The sequence below is a fragment of the Suncus etruscus genome, chromosome 15 (assembly GCF_024139225.1).
Source record: "Suncus etruscus isolate mSunEtr1 chromosome 15, mSunEtr1.pri.cur, whole genome shotgun sequence".
NCBI lineage: Eukaryota > Metazoa > Chordata > Mammalia > Eulipotyphla > Soricidae > Suncus > Suncus etruscus.
The window spans coordinates 30,892,584-30,912,192 of record NC_064862.1 but is presented as its reverse complement, the minus strand read 5'-3'; the positions used below and the strand labels follow the sequence as shown (position 1 = coordinate 30,912,192).

Genomic DNA, 19,609 nt, shown 5'->3' with positions numbered 1-19,609 from the left:
CTGGGAGACTCTGGAGATTCCCGCGCCACCCGCCCTGGTGGGAGAGGGGGGCGGCGGCGCACATTTGGGGGGGCTCCGGAGCGGGTCCCCCCCCCTCACTCCTCACTCTTCACCCTGGCTTCTGGGAGTGTGGAGGCAGGGATGGATGTGTCTGAAAGGACTTGGTTGTGGGGGACCCCTGTGTGTGTCTCCCCCAGCTCTGGGGAGGGTTCCCTCCGTTTGCAGCCTCCTAGGTTCCCTTCTGGGTACCAGGTTCACCTCCAAAAACCCGAGATTCCCGGAGCTCCCCGTGAGCCACGGCACCCGTAGTCGGGTACCAGCTAGTCTCACCCTCTCAGGCAGAGAGAGAACTGGAAGTGGGGTTAGGGGTGTCGTAGTAGGGCCGCTCCGCTCTGTCCGGACACCCCACTTCTCTCGTTGTCCCCATGACTTCTTGGCTTTGGATGGTTCCTCCAAGATGAGGTTCTTGCATCGCTCGTCCTGGCAGTGGAACTTGGGTGTGGTTTGTTCCTGGACAGGGGTATGGGGGTCCTCAAGCCTTGGAGGGGGGCGCGAAAAGATACCCCGGGTTACAGGCGGGACCGGACCCACTCGCACCCCTACAGCGTGCGTCTCTCAGTGTCTTATAAAGTAGGGGGATGGGGGCTACTTTCCATCCCCACTTGCTTGCTGGGTACGAAGGAGGGCAAGTTGAGAGAAGGAAAGCAGCTTCTCTTGGTGGGATCCTGACTCTCTTTTCCCCACCCCTCTGAGGTACCCTAGGAAAGTTGTGACGGGGGGGGGGGCTAGGAGAGAAGAAGGAGGATAGACTTTAACTTGCCCCAAAGCCAACCCAAGGCAGCTTCGACTGTTCTGTCGGGGCAAGGGGAAACCCCAGAGTTGAGGGGACATTGGCCAACCCACATCTCCCCTTCTGAAAGGACCAATTTCTGTTTCCTTTCTTTCTTCAGAAAGAAACCCTTTCTGTTCAAAAGGGGTGAGAGGAGAGACAGTTGCAGTGTTTACTGAGGCTGAAGACAGTGGGGTGGTAGCAGGCGGCCCACCTGGAGCTTGGGTTCTCCTTTGCACCGTCCTGACCTCGAGGTGGTGGTCAGGTGCAATTACTTCTCTTTGGGGAGCACGGGAACCCCTGGTGCGCGCTGCCGCGTTTCAGCACCAGAGGCCGTGGACAGCTCTCACTCCCTGGGCCCTCCTTCCCTGTTCCTTCCTTCCACCTTTCCCCAAGGTCTGGAGTGCCCTCCTCAGCATAAATCAGGCATTTTATTCCCCCCACCCCTCTTTCTAAACCTAGGGTCCCCCTCCCCTAGTGCATAGTGGAGGAGGAAGTAATTCATCACCTTTTGTTTAACAAAGCATATCATTAAAGAACCCCTCTTTTATGAAGCAATAATATTTACAATTTACACCGTCGTCTGGACAATTTCTCTAGGAGAAAAGACGGAAGAGAATTGGGTTGAATAAATCGTTCCCACCACAGCATACCCTTTCTTAATTAGCTGTCTCTTTCCAGCCATGCTTGTTGGCCTTGAACTCGGGCCAGATCTCCCTCCCTCGCCCTTCTCTCTAATCAGTGTTGTAGCTACCACCACAGAAAGAACCCAAGGCTGCCCACTGGCAGGCTGGCTTTTCCAACATGATTCTACACTCTCCACTACACCTCCCTCCAAGAATTAAAAGAGAGAACAAGGAGGCTGAGTGAGAGTACAGAGGGTATTTGCACATAACTGTCCTAGGGTTGAACCCCCAAACACTCAGGGATCTCTGGTCCCCTGAGCACCTCCAGGAAGTGATCCCTGAGTACAGAGCTAGGAGTAAGCCCTGTGCACTTCTGGGTGTGGCCCAAAAACAAAACCAAAAACGTAAAAAAAAAAAAAAGTCTGGGTGGTACAGATTGAATTGTCATACAAAAAGAAGGATTTTCTATCCTGCTTCCTTTGCTGGCTGCACACAACCAATGGAGTGTGTGGGTGAGTTTTCATTTAAAAGACATTTTATATTATTTTTCCACCTGCGCAACACTCTGGCTAGCCAGCATATATTTTTAATTAACTCCAGGTCACCGCCAAATTAAAGTCAAACGATGTACTACTTTAGAAGGCTCATTAATAACTGTGTGCTCCTGACTCTCTAGTCTGACTCATATGGAGGGAGTGAGGGGAGCCAATGAACACTGCCAATTCTGACAGTGCATTTGGAAACGATTGACCTTCCACAATAAACTCTATTTTTAACACAGAGCCCAACTTCCACTAATGTCAAATTGAAATCCACTCCTTTATTTCAGAGTTGCAAGCCTCCTCGGTCCTTCTGTTGGTGGTACTGGGAAAGGATTTGTAAAGACTTGAGAGGAACTTGTTGCTGTATTCTTATGCAGGTCACGTGATTCTCTGGACCATTTTGCTGTAAGGCATGAATAATATAAAGTATTACTTGAGGGGCTTTATTTCCCCTTTAGCTTTGTTTTTCTTTTTGGAGAGGCTTCTTCTTGTCTAAGATATGCATTTAGGGAGTAATCGTAACTATGTGCTAACACTGCAATGCTTGGGAGTAATTTCTTTTTCTCTTTCTCTTGAATTAATAAAGCAAATTCAATATTGCTCAATAAGACGCAAATATGCTGCTTCCTCCAATCTCAAATGAGTGCTTCTATTGTTGTTATTATTTGTTGTTGTTATTTGATCCACTACGGGACTGTTTTTATTATGGCTCATCAGTTTCCCTTATATTTTTGCACAAACCCTGGACTCTCACCCCATCCCTAGGGTCCAGCTCATCCAAGTTTGGAGAAATTCTTTTTATGAACCTGAGAAAAATAGGAAAAATAGTTCTGTAAGATTTAAAGAAATAGTCTTATCTAGTTATCTGCTTTTTTTCTAGCATCATCCTATGCCAAAAAATTATTCCTGATCAGAGTTGCCTGTTTTCTGGGTTTGCTCACAAGTTCTTGCTATTCAAAATGCTATTCAAATGGACAGAATTGACTGGTATTTCAGAAACCAGAGTTTAGAAACTCTGGTCCAGAATATCAGTGGCTCAGACTTCCACTAGGGGCGCTCAAAGCTATATAGTTGGTGACTGAGGTCAGAGGAGGGAATTCTGAACTCTGGGGGCAGCTGTGCAGTGAAAGGCCAACGGAATAGAACTTTCCTGAACTTGGAGGTGGTCTCAGTTTCCCCAGACCCCGCTGACCCTACCCCTCTTGCTACTGAGTATTCCTATTTCTCAGAGTGAAATCACGAGTGACATGATTTCTGCAATGAAAAAAGATGCAAAAAGAGAATAAAAAATGATCCAGGAGAAGCATCATTCGAATGCAAAGTCCAAATGCCCTTTAAAAATATTTTAGGGGCCACCCCCTGCAATATTCATGGATTACTCCTGGCTCTACACTTAGGAATCACTCCTGGTGGTGCTCAGGGGTCAAACCCACGCCCACTAGGGACTGCATGCAAGGCAAGTACATTACCCTCTATACTATCTCATCAGCCTTGCCCTCTGTTATTATAACAACTTGTGTCACCCTCCATAAAAGCAAATTTGGAAAACCTCAAAGAGGTCATGGACATGTTGTTCTGGGGACTCTGAGTGAGCCAGTCTGAGTGAATTAGAGGAGGATTGGGCTTTGGGAATCATAGTAACCTGAGTTCAGGTTCAGCCATGTGGTTTGCAACTGAGTTACCTTCCGAAGGACCATCTTTTCTGAGCCTCTGTGTTACCACCTTTCAATTAGGAGGTCTTTGTGGAGAACTGAGGGTCCCAGCCTGGAAGAATGAAGGTCACAGTTGCGTCACACCAATTTGTATAGTACCTGGTATATAGCAGGTGCTTAAATAATGTTCAGTCCATTTTCTTCCCAGATTTTCTCAGAATCCCCCTGCCCCAGTTAGGCAGCACTGAGATTGAGAGTGAGTAGGGCTCTTTCCTTGCATATAGCCAACCCAAAGTTTATCCCTGATACCCCACATGGTCCCCTGAGGCCCACCAGAAGTGATTCTTGAGTTATAGAGTCAGAAGTAATTCTTGAGCACAGTCAGATATTGAGAAGGAAGGAAAAGAAGGAAGGAAGGAAGGAAGGAAGGAAGGAAGGAAGGAAGGAAGGAAGGAAGGAAGGAAGGAAGGAAGGAAGGAAGGAAGGAAGGAAGGAAGGAAGGAAGGAAGAGAAAGAAAGAAAGAAAGAAAGAAAGAAAGAAAGAAAGAAAGAAAGAAAGAAAGAAAGAAAGAAAGAAAGAAAGAAAGAAAGAAAGAAAGAAAGAAGGGAGGGAGGGAGGGAGGGAGGAAGGATGATAGGAAGGAAGGAAACAAGGAAGGAGTAGAGTTAGTCAGCACCAGGAAAGAAAAATCCCTAACAGTGATGTGAGACATGTCAGCTGAAACATCTAGATTTCTTCAAGCCAAAGTTGAAGGAGAGAAAGTAGGGCAATGAGGACCATTAGTTACTTCTAGATAACTACCTTAGGCAGATGAGAATTTTCTATCACCTGCAGCATACTCTCTTTCCACCTTAGATGTTTATAGTGATGTCTTTGAATTTCAATATTACCACTGGGGAGCAGAGTTCATGATAGCAGACATGTCAGATGGGAAGTTACTGGGCATAACTTGTGAGAAGATTGTCTTTCAGGAGAGAACCTTTGCCTCCGATCACTCACTGTAATGTCACTGAGAACTTTCTATGCATGTGGTAGGTTCCATAATGGGACCTAGAGAGAGAAACAAGTTAACACAGTGATATTCACATACCTATAGAAAAGTATGACAAAAAAGGGTTGTGAGTAGGTACCCTTAGTTTAGGCTGGGGTATGCATAGTGGGCAGAGAGGAAGAGAGAAGAGAGCTCTGGGAGACTCCAGGGGATGGGTTTCACATTCTTCAAAGGGAGCATGGACAGGGGACATCTGAGCCTTATCTGAGGGCTATGATGGTGCTTGCAGCCAGGCCAGAGAGCCTGCACTGAACTAGTAAGGAGCTGGAAGAAGGTTTTGCCTTCAGAACTCATCATTCCCCTACCCCCAGTTAGAGAACTTGAAAGAGGGAAATAGGAGTGGACTAGAGATAATTACATGGGTTCATATCACATCATGAGACTTGACCAACCTCGATCCTCCAGCTCTGTCCTGAGCTTGGTTAAAAAAAAAAAGCCAGAACAGTGGCTGTGAACCGCCTTGTCCACTCTTGTCCACTAGAGGTTGTGATGAACTAAAGGAATTAGAGGAAGGCAAGGAGTCGGTGCAGGGCCCTGGGGAAAATTGGATTTACTTCTTGACAAGATCCTCTAGCTTCTGGATTTTCTTGAGAGCAGCACTTGGTTGGTAGAGAAGATAGAAATTGGGGGAGATAAATTCCTCAGGACTGCATTGGGGGCAGGCAGCAGCTGGGATTCTCATATGACAGAATTTGCTAGAAACGTAGATGGGACCATATCTTCATCATGAAAATTGCTTTGACTGAGTTGCTGATTTTGTTTCTGAGCTTTGGAACAAGTAGTTGGTATAAATTAGTTCAGATTTATAGCACCCTTTCCCCCCAAGAGATGAAATTACTATCCTCTTTTGATGTCTAGGGTATGGGGAAACTGAAGCACAGAAAGGCTGTGTAGAGTGTCAAGAGCCAACATCCAAGATTTAGGTGTCATCCTGCCTCAAACCCAGATACCAGGAAGCATAATTTTCTAACACACACACACTATATATGTGTGTATATATACATATATATATAATCCTGAATTACCCCCAAGATCATAGGCTGAGTCTACTGATCAATACATGAAGAGACCAGTGAGTGTTTATCTAACATGAACTCAATGCCTGTGACAATTCTCTACATATTATAACATTCAAGAAAATCTAGTTACATTGAAGCAGTACTAAGATGAAATCAGTCACAGTCAATGCATCAGCTACTGACTCATCATCATTATAACCTATGAACACTTATGCAGGTCCTTCCCATAGTTATTTTATTTTATCTCCATCATTCAGCCTCTCCTTTTACAAGTGGGGAGATCAAGGCTTAGAGCAGCCTTGTATTTAGGAAACCCCGGGGTGTCAGCTAGGAAGTGACTCAAGTCAGACAAATCAGATCCCATGATCTAGGGAGTTCAACTGCTGACTGCATGAGCTGACCTTTTGTGGGGGAACTGAGAACTTTTTAGGCTGAGTCCTTCTGTGCTCCCAAATGAAGTGCATGGGAAAGAGGCCATCTGAAGTAGAGGGATGCCTAACTCCCTGACTCACCAAATTCCAAAGAGTGATGAGATTGAGATCTAAATTAGTTGCAATCTCCTTCCCCTTTCCCTACAACCAGCCCCTGCAAGCCTTTATTAACTGTCCACACAGAAGCACACCAAGATTCTTCATCCTGTTCCAGGAGAGAAGTCTTTGGAAAAGAGGGACAGTTAGGTGGTGGGTTTGTTGTTGCTTTGAAATTGTAGCTGTTCTGTTCCCCAGGAATTGCTGTGTAGAGAATTCAAGGTCTACATTCAACTAGCTATCCTTCATGTCTTACTCATGCTGCCCGTCAGCCTGGCTTATCCTCCTCGTGGATTGTAGAGATAAGAGTTCAAGGAGGAATAATATGCTTTAGCTGTTTGATTTCCGTTGTGTGTATGTGTTGTGTTAGAGATCTTTTGGATCACATTCAGTGGTGCCCAGGGCTTACTCCTGGCTCTGCTCTCAGATCACTCCTGGTGGTGCCAAGGGCTCATACTGTGGGTCAGCAGCATGAAAGGCAAACATCTCATCTTCTGTACTAATTCACTAATCCTTCTTTAGCCATTTCAGCCATTACACCCAATGTGTAATGTAGAAGATTGTCCTTACTTTGAAGATATTTGGAAACTGCCACTGAGGGCCAAAGAGATCATAGAGCAGGCAAGATGCTTCCCTTGTAACCAACACAGATTCCACCTCTAGCATTCCCTTTTGTCCCTACAGCAGAGCCAGGAGTAATCCCTTGTATGAAGAGAGACAGCAGTAAGCCTTGAACACTGCCAGGTATGGTCCGAAAGCAAAATAATTATAATATTTTTTCATTGAATATGTATAAGTATAGCTCATAGCAAGCACCAATACACATTTACCATCTTTGTTTCTACTATTCATCTAGTGAGCTTCTATTCATCTTTCAAGACCTCATCCCTAATTCTTTTTCTGTGAGACCTTCCCTTTTTATGCCATGTCTGAGTGATCCTCTGGCTATATCTTTTTATCTCCAGTTTGTATACCTTTCTCCCATGACAATAAACTCTTCAAAGATGTCAGTGGGGTCCTACTCATAGATCTCTCTTTGCTTATCTATAACTTAGTGTTAGCACTCAGCTCACTTGTTAAAACTCTTATTAAATTTTTTTTATCTTAATCTTAGTTGTGGGGAGATGGAATCAGAGTACTGAGTCTAAATTTAATTACTGGATCTTCTTATATATGTGGTCTTAGATAGCCTAAACAGGCCTCCGTTCCTCACTTGAAAACACAGGAAAAGAGCCAAAGAGATAGCCCAGTGCGCTGGCACATGTACTGCCTGCAGGAAGCCCTGGTTCAAATCCCTGCACTGAATCACTTTTTGAGAACTGCTCGAAGTAGACCCTGAACACTGCTACGAAGGAAGAAGGAAGGAAGGAAGGAAGGAAGGAAGGAAGGAAGGAAGGAAGGAAGGAAGGAAGGAAGGAAGGAAGGAAGGAAGGAAGGAAGGAAGGAAGGAAGGAAGGAAGGAAGGAAGGAAGGAAGGATGCCTTACCACGTAGAATTACTATGAGCAAAATCAATGAATTAATAGATGTAAAATCACTAAAGAATCACACCCAGAAAAGAGGGGACAAAGAAAAATTAGAAAATGAGGAAGAAGTTTAAGTGACAGTGATTAGTCTGTCGCTCACCCAACATCCAGATTAGCAGAATGCACTTTTTTGGGGTCCCTGTCAGCTGAAGAAACTGCAAATGGGGAAGTAGGGCAATGAGAATAAACCCCGGGCTCTAGAGCCAAACCACCTGGAAATCTTTTTTTATTTTATTTTATTTTAATTTGGGAGGGAGGCCATACCCATTGACATTCAGGGATTACTCCCAGCTATGTGCTCATAAATTACTTCTGGCTTGGGAGGACCATATGGGACCCCGGGGGATCGAACTTCAGTCCTTCCTAGGCTAGCGCTTGCAAGGCAGATGCCTTACCTCAAGCGCCACCGCTGCGGCCTAACCTGGAAATTTTTTGCTTTCACTTTGAAAAGACATTTTGTCCTGGGCTCTTCCACATCCTGAGGAAAATGTGATGAAGGGGGGCTTGGTAAAAAAAAAATACTCCTCAAAATAAGCTGTCTAGAGACATGAAAGTGCAACAGTGGTAAAGGCATGTGATTTGCATGTGTCAGATCCCAGTTATATTACTACACTACATGGTCCTCCAAGCTGCATTAAAAATAATTCTGGTGGTGGGGCCAGGCGGTGGCGCTGGAGGTAAGGTGCCTGCCTTGCCTGCGCTAGCCTAGGACGGACCGTGGTTCGATCCCCCGGCGTCCCATATGGTCCCCCAAGAAGCCAGGAGCAACTTCTGAGTGCATAGCCAGGAGTAACCCCTGAGCGTCACAGGGTATGGCCCAAAAACCAAAAAAAAAAAAAAATAATAATAATTCTGGTGATCTCTGAGTACCACTGAGGACGGCCTTTGTGGTTCATGAGCATCTCTGGGGGTGGTCTGAGTAATCCCTAACACTGTAAAACCCAAGCAGTATTCTTGGGTGCTTGGTTAGCTGAAAATTTTGGGGAGCCCCCAAGCCTCTTGAGCATCACTCAGGAACACCCACTTCCCCAAAAAATTATTTAGCAACCTTTCTTAATGTTAGTAATGTTGATCAGAGTGTATCTGTTCTTCCGAATCCCCATTTGCTTCAACTCACTCCCAGATATTCCCAAATAGATGCAAAAGATCCAGCAGGTGATTTGAGATCTGATTGCAAGTGAATGTCAAGGACAGAACTCAAACCTTTGACTTCTGCCTCCTGACTTTCAGTCTACATGGGTCTTCCTGTCTTTCTGAAATGGATGTTCTAAGACCACAAGAGGATGGGGCAATGGACCCTGTGGGTGGTTATCTCCTTTTGGCAATAGAATCTATTGTACAAACCAAGTGTTTATTAGAATATGGCTATGGTCAAGTGAGACTGCATGGCAGGAGCTTCAAAAGAACCTGAGGTCAACCTGACTTGGCACCTGAATCACCAAGGCACCTGCAGACCAGCTTGCACCTGGGAATTGTGCCATCCAAACAGATGGTACAAGTCAAGCAAGCAAGAGGGAGCCGGGGAGGTGGAATCACAAGCCAGGTGCCTCCCTGTATTTTTTTTCTTGCTCTCATCCGGGACATGAAGAGTGGCTGGAAGTTCAATCCCAGGAAGTGGTAGGGTGTGACAAGACAAGGAAGCATTGCCTGAAGAGTATTACCTGATCAAGGACAGCTCAAGCAATGAGTTGACTTCTAAGGATGCTCTAAGAACTTCAGAGAGAGATTTAGGGACTGAACAGAGCAGGAGTGTGGTACATGTCAGTGGGAAGAGGAAGTCAGTTTAATCCACTAGGTCACACTTTCCTTAACTGATTTCTTGGGGAATATGTCTCTGTTCCCAATCTCAGCATCCAGAAATATTGGGGGTATCAAATATAGAACATCCTAGATGCCAAAGATATAATATAGTGGTAGGATGCTTGTCTTGCATATGTCTGAGCATATGTTCAACCTGGGTTTGAGTCATGGTATCCTATGTGGTTCTCCAAGCAACTCCAGAAGTAATTCCTTAGTACAGAGCCCTAAGGTCAAGAATCAAGCCCTAAGAACCACTAGATGTTACTCAAAAACAAACAAAATAATTTTAAAAATTAGGGGATGCTGAAGCAGTATACTGCAGGTAGGGCTGTTGCCTTTCATGCAGCCAACCTAGCATCGATACCCAGCACCCCAAGCAACTGAGTGTAGAGCTAGGAGTAACCCCTGAGCACAATCTGGTGTGTCCCAAAAAGACAAAATAATATTGCAGTGGATAGGGTGATAGCTTTGCACATGACTGACATGAGTTAGATCTCCAATACCCCATATGGTTCCCCAAGCCATCCAGGAATGATCTCTGAACACAGAGACAAGTATAAGCCCTGATAACTGCTGGGTATTATCTAAAACCCTGCCAGAAAAAAAATAAAATGGCACATGAGCCCAGGACTATGAGCCCCATTGGGCTAAGCAGCAGAGTATAAGGAAGGAGCAGATTTGGGGGCAACAGGGATTTGTTCCGACTACAACATGTCTGAGACAAGCTACTTACATCTAAGGTGAGGGGGAGCACAGTGGTGATCAGGACAATGATTGTTGCTGCTTGGAGCTCATTCCCAAAGTCTCAGATCACTGTTGGCTTCCAAGAAACAAACTGTGATTTATGATTTAAAGCAAATAGTAAGAAGAAGGCTGCTTGCTCTAATGATAGTCCAACTGTTGGGCCAACAATGCTCCCCTGACAGACTTATCTCTTCATTTCTCTTCCTCTGTGTGTGCTTTTCTCCCTATGGATCTTTCTTCCTGGTGCCTTTCTTCTGCTCCCTCACTTTCCTTATCATCTCTACCAGTTCAAGTGCCCAAGGGGGATTTCCCTCAGTTCTCACTCACCACACACATGGTCTGATATGATAGACACAAGGACATAGAACTGTTCACTTAGTGTTGTCTCTGAACTCATCTGAATTACATTCAGTGAGGATTATCATTCTCCAGTCCCACCAAGTTCTCCACAGGCACAGGGGGCAGTGGCTGCCATAATGAATAGCCTGGAGAAGCAACATTTTTTCCTGACAAAGAAGTGTGACAGAACAGTCCTGCTTCTGCATTATAGCAGTGTAGACATGCCTCCCAGAGTTCTGTCTTTTTTCGTTTCCCATTTCCCATTCCTATGTATGTATGAAGGCTTTGTCTTCAGGCCGACCATGGTGAGATCTTTAAGTTTCATTTAATCATCTGCAACTGGTGTAATAATCATGCTGAGAGGGTAAAGGCTCAGGGCCACTCAGATCTCAATTTGAGGAAAGCAATCGCCACTTATGGCAGTTCACATACTTGGTCTGCCAACCTCAGTAGTTGCTCTCTCAACCCTTCTAATTGCTCAGATATGATCCCAGAACTCCTCTTTACATACCCATCAAGCAATGACCTCCCTGATAAATCTATTTAAGAGGGGCTGCAAAGATAGTACAATGATTAAGGGCATTTACCTTGCTCACAACTGACCTGGGTTATATCCCCAGCATCCCATATGGTCCCCCAGGCACAAGCAGAATGCAGAGCCAGGAGTTTAACTCTGAGTATCATTCCTGAGTGCAGAGCCAGAAGTTAACCCTGAGCATCATTTAGGTTCAGAAAAAAAACTATCCAAGAGAGTTGTAAAGAATCCTGATATCTGGAGCCAGTTATCTCTATCCCTCATGGGTCAGTAAGATATATGGTGTCAGGAACTGATTCTTATTATATCACTAGTCTCAATTTTTATTGATTGAATGAATCAATATGAATGAATGAATAAATGAATGGGTGGATGAGTGGATGAATGCATTGTTTGGCAATGAATGACTCAAATTGGAGGGGCATCAGGCGCAAAAGAATTTGCAGATAATGCATAACCTGCTCATCATTTGAGCATGAAGTTGCAAATCAACTTTAAAAAATAAGGCAGAAATTTCTGAGAGAGATATTTCTGAATAACTATACTCAAGCATCTAAAGGCAAGTCATTGTCTGTGGAAAGCAGGCTGAGGTGGAAAGGGAAGAGTTGCTCTAATGTAGGGTCCCAGAGCCCTCCCACTCCTGCTGAAAGCTTCATCTGAAGTGATGGCAATGCATCCAGAGCAATGATGGAAGGCCAACAGGAAACAGGATGTATGTCTTTCATATGTGGTTGCATGCATATTACATGCATAGTTTTAGCAGTGCAGCTATTAAGGGATATTGAGATTACACTGAAACTTGAATGATTTGGAAATTGGAAGGAGATACTTAGAAGATTATAATTAAGAGTTAACACTTCATAAATAATGAACACAGCACTGCAGTAGCAATGAGACAGGTCTGTGTTGGGATCCCAGTTCAGCTCTTTATATAGTGTGTAATGCTGGAGGATAAGGTACCACTTAATCTCTGGAATCCTCAGCTTCTGTGGGTAAGATGAGAATATAAAGTTCCCTTCCCAGGAGTGAACTTTAGAATGGAATACCTACAAGTCACTTCCCTGCTTTACTTCAGAAGAAGCTATTTATGCTATAGTGTGGATGGTTCTTCTGAGGGTAAGCAGTTTCACAACCTGCCAACATGACAGCCATGGCTACAGAAATACACCTCTAAGCTGTGATGTGATTGGTTTAGGAAGAGAGCCACAAAGCTTTTCCGAGCTTCTCAGTTCTTATTCCCTTCTGATCAGATCTCCAGCCTCCAATCCTGCCCATTAAAGCAGGTTTTCCAAGTTGTAAAGCCAATTTGGGGCCAACCACTTTGGAAACGAATGCAAAGCATGTGGAATTGTGGAAATGGGACTAATTTTATAGGGCTTCTGGAAGGAAATTTTGCCTAATTTATGGCATAAATGAAAAATGATGTGCAGAGGCTAATTTGCATATTTTTCTTTCAATTGGGGTTAAAAACATTGTGTTGTTGCTGTTGTTTTTAAAGAAAGCTTCAGACTTCTCTTGTTAATCCAAATGGGGCATCTTAGGTGAGTTATTAACCTGCCTAGGGCTCCATTTTCTCAGCTGTGAAGTGAGAATAGTAAACAAATACGGTTTATAGGCTGTGGACTCAAAATAGTGACTGATCCATGGCTGGGGATTCTCTGTTAGAAAAGCATGTGGTTTGTGTGTGATCACATGCATGGGATCATTACCATTATCTTTCATGAAGAATAACTCAAGCTCTGCACTGGGTGCTTGCCCAGGGTGAGTTCCAGCCCAGAACTTCAACTCCTAAAATGCAGCAGTGTCTGACCTTGGGTTCCATTAACCCACAGAGAGTAACCTTCATTCCTCATAGACTCAGCAATTTGGAAAAGTCTCACTTTCCTTCTCAACTCTAAGATCCTTCTTTCCCCCTTAAGCCCCATCCCTCCACCATACACCTCTCCGATCACAGAAAGTCAATAATTGTTGAAGGCTGAGGGTTGAATTGTTGATTATTGAAGGCATTCTCAAGGGAATGTGAGAAATTTATGGTAGAGGTCTACAAGCTCCTGCATGGTCATGTTTCTCATAGATTAAGAACACAACAGGCTGGTATTCCTTGCATCTAACTCAGGGTGAAGGCATCAATAGACAAGTAATTCTTATCTACACTGTGCATAGTGGTAGGAACCAAAAATCCAGAGTTTGGCTCTGAATCCTTGCTTGATTCCTCCTTATCTGCCTGACCTTGGGCAAGAGTTGTTTGTACTTTATGGAAATAATATGGGCAGGGAAAATCACTTTACCTTCCTGCTCTAGCAAATAAGGAATTTTCCATCAAGAGCATAGCACAGTGCCTGACACCAATTAGTTTCTCAATATAGCTCCTACTATGAATAAATGAATGCATGCATGACCTTTCCAGTGAGCCTTAATGGGGAGAATGGGCCTTGGTGCCTAATCTCTAACTGGAACTGGACTCACAATTGCACAAGCCCCACAGATACTTCTGCATAATTGGCAGGATCATTGATTTTATAGCTAACATGTCATAACTCTGCTCCCCCACCTCAGATTTATTACTATCTTGCTTGATAATACTGAAGCTCCAAATGGACAACAATGGACCAAATGGGAAGAACACAGCACTCACTGGCCAGGGAGGTTGAATAGTTTTCTTAGATAGCCATGACATATAGACAAGGTATAATGGAGAAGAGGTGATCTGGTCTTCCATAATGCCTGCTACTGTCAAAATCTTGCAGAAGTCCAAGTCTGGGTCTTATCTGTCTATTCTCCTTCTTTTCTTCTTCCCTATTTCCAAAGTAGGTAATGAGGAAGACCAAAAAGAAAGCATGTTCCTCTTCTAGACCAGTTATTCAGTTCATTCCTCTGTGTCCCTGTCAGCACTTAATTTACTAATTGTTGTTTTATGAGTAGAGGAATTTTTTTTTTTTGGTTTTTGGGTCACACCCGGCAGTGCTCAGGGGTTATTTCTGGCTCCAGGCTCAGAAATTGCTCCTGACAGGCACAGGGGACCATATGGGGCGCCAGGATTCAAACTGATGACCTCCTGCATGAAAGGCAAACGCCTTACCTCCATGCTATCTTTCCGGCCCCGAGTAGAAGAATTTTTAAAGATGGGACTGAAAGTCATCTGGTTATAGGTAAGGGGAAGCTGCTCTGATGGTAAATAGAAGGTGTGTTGGGGTTCATCTCTTGACAGACACTTTCTATCCCCCCAAGACTTCTACTCTAACTTGGTAGCTGTAATAGAGAAGCATAAATCATAGTATTGCCCTCAGAGAACCTTATATTTAACCATTCCTCACACTCAGTCATAGTTCAGAAATGCATGTCTTTTCATCCCTCTTCTCCTTTCTCTGAGACTCTGCAAGGCATCCCCCTCTGAGGAACCATATTTGGGCTGACTGAGTACCTGGGGCTGCTACCTAGTGTGCTGGTGGAAATGAGCCCAAAACAAGCTCTCTAGGTCATATTTATTCTCCAGAAAAAGAAGAATCTCCCTAATGTTCTATGGTGGGTCAAAGGAATATATCACTTTAAGAGAAACTTCAATCTGTGGAAAAGTCCAGTAGAACCTCCTGGCTGACCTTACTCGTGTGACAATGTGTTGGCCCTGATTATGTGACTTCATGTGGAAAAATACCTTCTGGGAATTATCTGGATGAAGCTTTTGCATAAGCAATAGACCTAGTCTTTCCAGAAATCTTCAACCTTGGTTATCAGGTAATGAGGTTTGGTCCCAAACAAATTAATACTCTAGGGTTCTGGAAAAGTTTTATTCTAAATAGTCATAAAGATGACATTGATATGTGTGGAGCAGGACACAGGGGGTGATGGTTATGGTAGAATAGGGATTTAAAACAACAGCAACTTTGAAACTGGAGAGATAGTGTAGCAGATAAGCACTTGTGTTGCATCTTGTCCACCTAGATCTATCTCTGACACCCCATATGGTGTCCTGAGTCCCCCAGGAATGATCCCTGAGCATAGAACCAGGGAATAACCTCCACCTGTGTCCTCAAAATAAACAAAAAAAATCTAAACTTAAAATGAATTTTCAGGCGGCCGGAGAGATAGCATGGAGGTAAGGCATTTGTCTTTCATGCAGAAGGTCATTTGTTCAAATCCCGGTGTTCCATATGGTTCCCCGAGCCTGTCAGGAGCGATTTCTGAACATAGAGCCAGGAGTAACCCCTGAGCGCTGCCGGGTGTGACCCAAAAACCAAAAAAAAAAAAGAATTTTCAGGACTAGTGATGGAGAAAATCAGCCCTCTTTTTTATCAGAGGAAGTAACCAAGGGTTCGAGTAACCAAGGGTTACATCCTGATAGATGTTCTCTGACTGTAGTCTTCCCTGCCACTGACTTTTTCACAGAAGATTGGCCCATTGTTTTGTAGAATGGTTCTTAACTTGGGCCTTGAATTCTTCCACTGCAACACCATATCCTGTGCACTGTGAACTGTGCTGTTATTTCCTTTTATCCTCTTTGGCCTATTTTCTGTGATCAGATCAAGACCCAGAATTTCCCCCATATACTAGGGCCAGAGAGCTAATGCAATGGAAGAGCACATGCCTTACACACAGCCAATCTGGGTTCCATTGCTATTCTACTTTTGGTTTCCTAAGCACCTCCAGGATGGCCTCTGATTCAGAGGCAGGAGTCCACCCTGAAGAACTTCTGGGTGTACCCCTCGCCAAACAAAAACACTCTCTGCCTCCTTCCCCAAGTTTCAGTGTTCACAACTGAGTCCCTGCCTCAGCACCTCCTTTCTCTCTCTGAGCCCAGCTTCTCTGGCCCTGACCAAGGACTCCTGCTCTAGAAATGAACCTGCCATGGTCTCCATTTTTATGTATGAGTAGCTTTCCTGATAGCCTGTGGGAAAACCTGGTGCCCAGTTCACTGATTCAACCACCAGCAAATATTTAAAGACTCAACTCCACAGGCTCTGTGCCAAGCACCGAGGAAAACCAACCATGCCAGTCTGCAGGGGACTTCAGCTCCTTGTAATATTTTATTCATTCTTTGGTTTGTCACATCCCTCTGTCTGCCCTGCCATTTATGGTGTCACAAATATTTATGCAGAGTCCATGGATGGGGCTGTAACTAGCAGCCCTCCACATTTGCATCAGGGTTCAAAGGAGGTCCCCGGGCCTGAAGGAAAAGGCAGAGGTTCCAACTGATTGATTTGTGATCACTAACAAGGAAAGAGCTTTCCCTTCATGTCAAACATTGTCCTGGGCACTTTGTCCTTGCTAAGAGTCAGAGATACTAAGAGCATCTGTGACCTCCAAGAGGTTATATATGGGCTGAACTGAGCAGGGAGTCCCCCAGTTTGTCTGGGAGAGAGGAGTGGGTTCAGCTAGAGATAGGCATGGTGGCCTGAACTGTGATAACACCTTGGCATAGACTAGCAGAAAAGCCATTTGAGGACTACTCTCTGGAGCTGAACGCTGACACAGCTGTCATAGAAGTGCTGTGTGCCTTGGAATCTACTTCTGTCCCTCTCTGGGCTGGTTTATCTTGTCTCAAAATGCAGTGACCTGGGCTCCCCAAATGACCTTAAATATAAAACCTCATAGAAAATGCCAGAAGATAGTACAGGAGTTAGAACATAAGCCTGGCATGTGCCCAACCCAGGTTTGATTCCCAGTATCATATGGTCCCCTGAGCATCTCTGGGAGCAATCCTGGAGGCTCCTCAGCATTACCAAGGAGGCTCAGGTAGTCCAGATCATTCCAGGACCCAAGCAGCACCACAACCTCTAACCCTTGAATTAAACCACAACCCCAGTTGTCCAAGAATTCTCCAACCCTCCAGGCCTCCTGAGAACCACTTTGGAGCTCCTCCAAGACAAATCCCAGGGGGACCTTTGAATAATCCCAATACTCAGGCTAAATGCAGAGCAAGATACATACACAATTCCCCAAGATATTAAATGCTTCCATCCTCTATGCCTGTATGATTTGAGCCCTTTCTTGGATTATCTCATTTGTGTCATTTATGTCATGTAGCAGGACTGAGACAGAAGTGAGGCAGAGCCTATGACCCTCCCCTTGACAATAGTAACCACTGGAGTGTGGAGAAGTGAAGTCACTTGCTCAAAGTAGCTTAGCATGACCTAACGTTGGGATTCGGCTCTGAGTCTGATGACTGGCTCGACTTCCGGTCCTCTGTTTCCGGTCGTGGGTAGGACACTGCTCTTAGTCTACCATGCATTTCTGCCCAGAGGCTGTTCCCATCTGTCTGCAGCTGCCCCTCTTTCCTGAAAATCTAGTTAACTCTTTTAATGAGGCAAATAAATGTGACCCATGCAGTGAGTGATGAATCACCCCGGGCTTCTGAAGATGCAAGCCCAGGTGTGCTTTCTGACATGAGTGATAGCGCCATCCGCCCTCCTTTCTGTTCCTGTACTGCTCAGGGACAGACAGAGACAGGGACACAGTAGCACTCAGCATACAACCCTGGGCCATGCCTGCACCCCAGCTTTACACATTTAAAGAAATAATAAAAACCCATTGGGGATGAGAACTAAGAAGAGAGAAGGAAATTGGCTAAAGGAACTAAGAAGTGGGTCCTGGGTTTGTTCTCTGATGGTGCCCAGATCCTGAGCATCATTGGGTGAGGGACAAAATAAAATATAAAAAAAGGTGGGTCTCCCTGAAGAATTGCATCGAATTTCTCAAGCCCTACCTCAAACATCCAATGAAAGTTCTAGAACTATCTGCATGCCTTTCCTCCCCGCCATGTTTCTCTCTAACAGGAGAAGGGATGGCTGACACGGGACCCTCCAAAGGCCTGAAGAACACCTCCCCACCCTGGTTCTTCAGCTGTGTTTTAAACTTCCAGCTCACCCTCAGGCTTGACCCTGCACCCCAGCTGGTAGCTTTTTGAAAGGCTTTTTGTATCCTGCCCATACTAGATAGAACACAGAAAAAGCGGCAGAGAGGAGAGGAGAAGAATATAAATTTAGACAAATGATGATTAAATCTACCCCTTCCCTCCTCCCAAGCCCTGATCAGACTGTACAAAAAGGATCTTATACATATTACCACTGGCTCTCGGTTTAATGTAAGCCCGACATTCTGGGTAAATTAAACGACATTTATAATATAGCTTAACCTTAAAAATGTGCTTCGGGCAGAAATTAGACATACCCAGCCTTTTCCAGCAAAAGACATTTTTACAAATGCATGAGCACCTGAACCAATTTGGAGGTCCTGTCATTTTGATTTAGAGGCTGGGAAGTGGGGCTGATCCCTAAAGAGGAGAAACAATTATCCAGGTGAAAGAGGATTTTTAAATTCTGGTTCTTATCACTAACCTGTTTCAGATTCAAAAGCATCATGTAGGTTGACTCATGAGTGAGGGCTGGGACCCTTTTTCTCCTACATAAAGCACAAGTCCCCCAATGACTTCTTCACACTCTCTCCCAGGAAGGAAGCCCTCAGGTCCCGCTAAACTGAATTAGGAATCTTTCTTTGGAAAACTCACCACTTTGTATCTGTTAGTGCTTGCTGTATATCAAACCACCCCCAAACTTTAGTGATTTGGGGTTTTTCTTGGAAACTTTAAACACCATGATTTACAAAGTTGTCCATAATACAGTTGTTTCAGGCAGTCAATGTTTCAACACCATTCTCATTGTCAGTGTGACCTTCCTCCACCAATGTCCCCAGTTTCTTGCTCATCCCCTACAAATCTGCCCTCTTAGCAGGCACAAAATTATTTATTATTTCTTCATATTGCTTGTTACCATAAAATGGAATGATCAAGAAATAGTTCAATAAAAGAAAATTTGTGAAAATTGTTATATCTCACAACGGTGTTATTAAAGTCATTGCCTGAGGATTTACTGAGCTGTTTTTACTGCTTTTTTGAGACTTCTGGTATTGTTTTCACTTATTAAGCTTAGTGGGCTTCTGTGAAACCTTCTTTCCCATCTAGTTTGCTGTGCTCCTACTGGGATCTCTAGTGTGGAATTTGTAGTTGGGTGCTAAAATGGGATTCAGAAGCTCAGGATCTCTTTGAGATCATTCATATAGCTGTGAAGCTGGGCTGGGCTCTTTATATGCTGGAGAATGTCTGGTGTGGGTGGGGTGCTGCACCTTTTAGCAGGGTGGGGACTCAATCCACCCTCAAATCAGTCTCCAACTGGAGACCCAGCTTGGCATCAATTTGAAATTATATAGTGGTTTAAAATAACAGCTAGGAGACAGAGTGATAATACAGAGGGTAGGGCACTTGTCTTGCACATAGCTGACATGAGTTTGATCCATGACACCCCTTATAGTCCCTCAAGCCTAGCAAAGCCCATATATATTTGTTAGTCGGATGCTGTGGAATGGCAGGGCTCTGCTGGGATATTCACTTTTCAGTTCCTCATAGTGTTGGGCACAAGGAGTTTGAGCA

At 44.5% G+C, this 19,609-nt stretch overlaps 1 protein-coding gene across 3 annotated transcripts in view; it reads left to right on the top strand.

Moving 5' to 3' along the window:
- The window catches only part of SEZ6L (seizure related 6 homolog like), a 164,917-nt gene that overhangs the window by 319 nt on the left and 144,989 nt on the right, over positions 1 to 19,609 (top strand). The window lies entirely within an intron of this gene.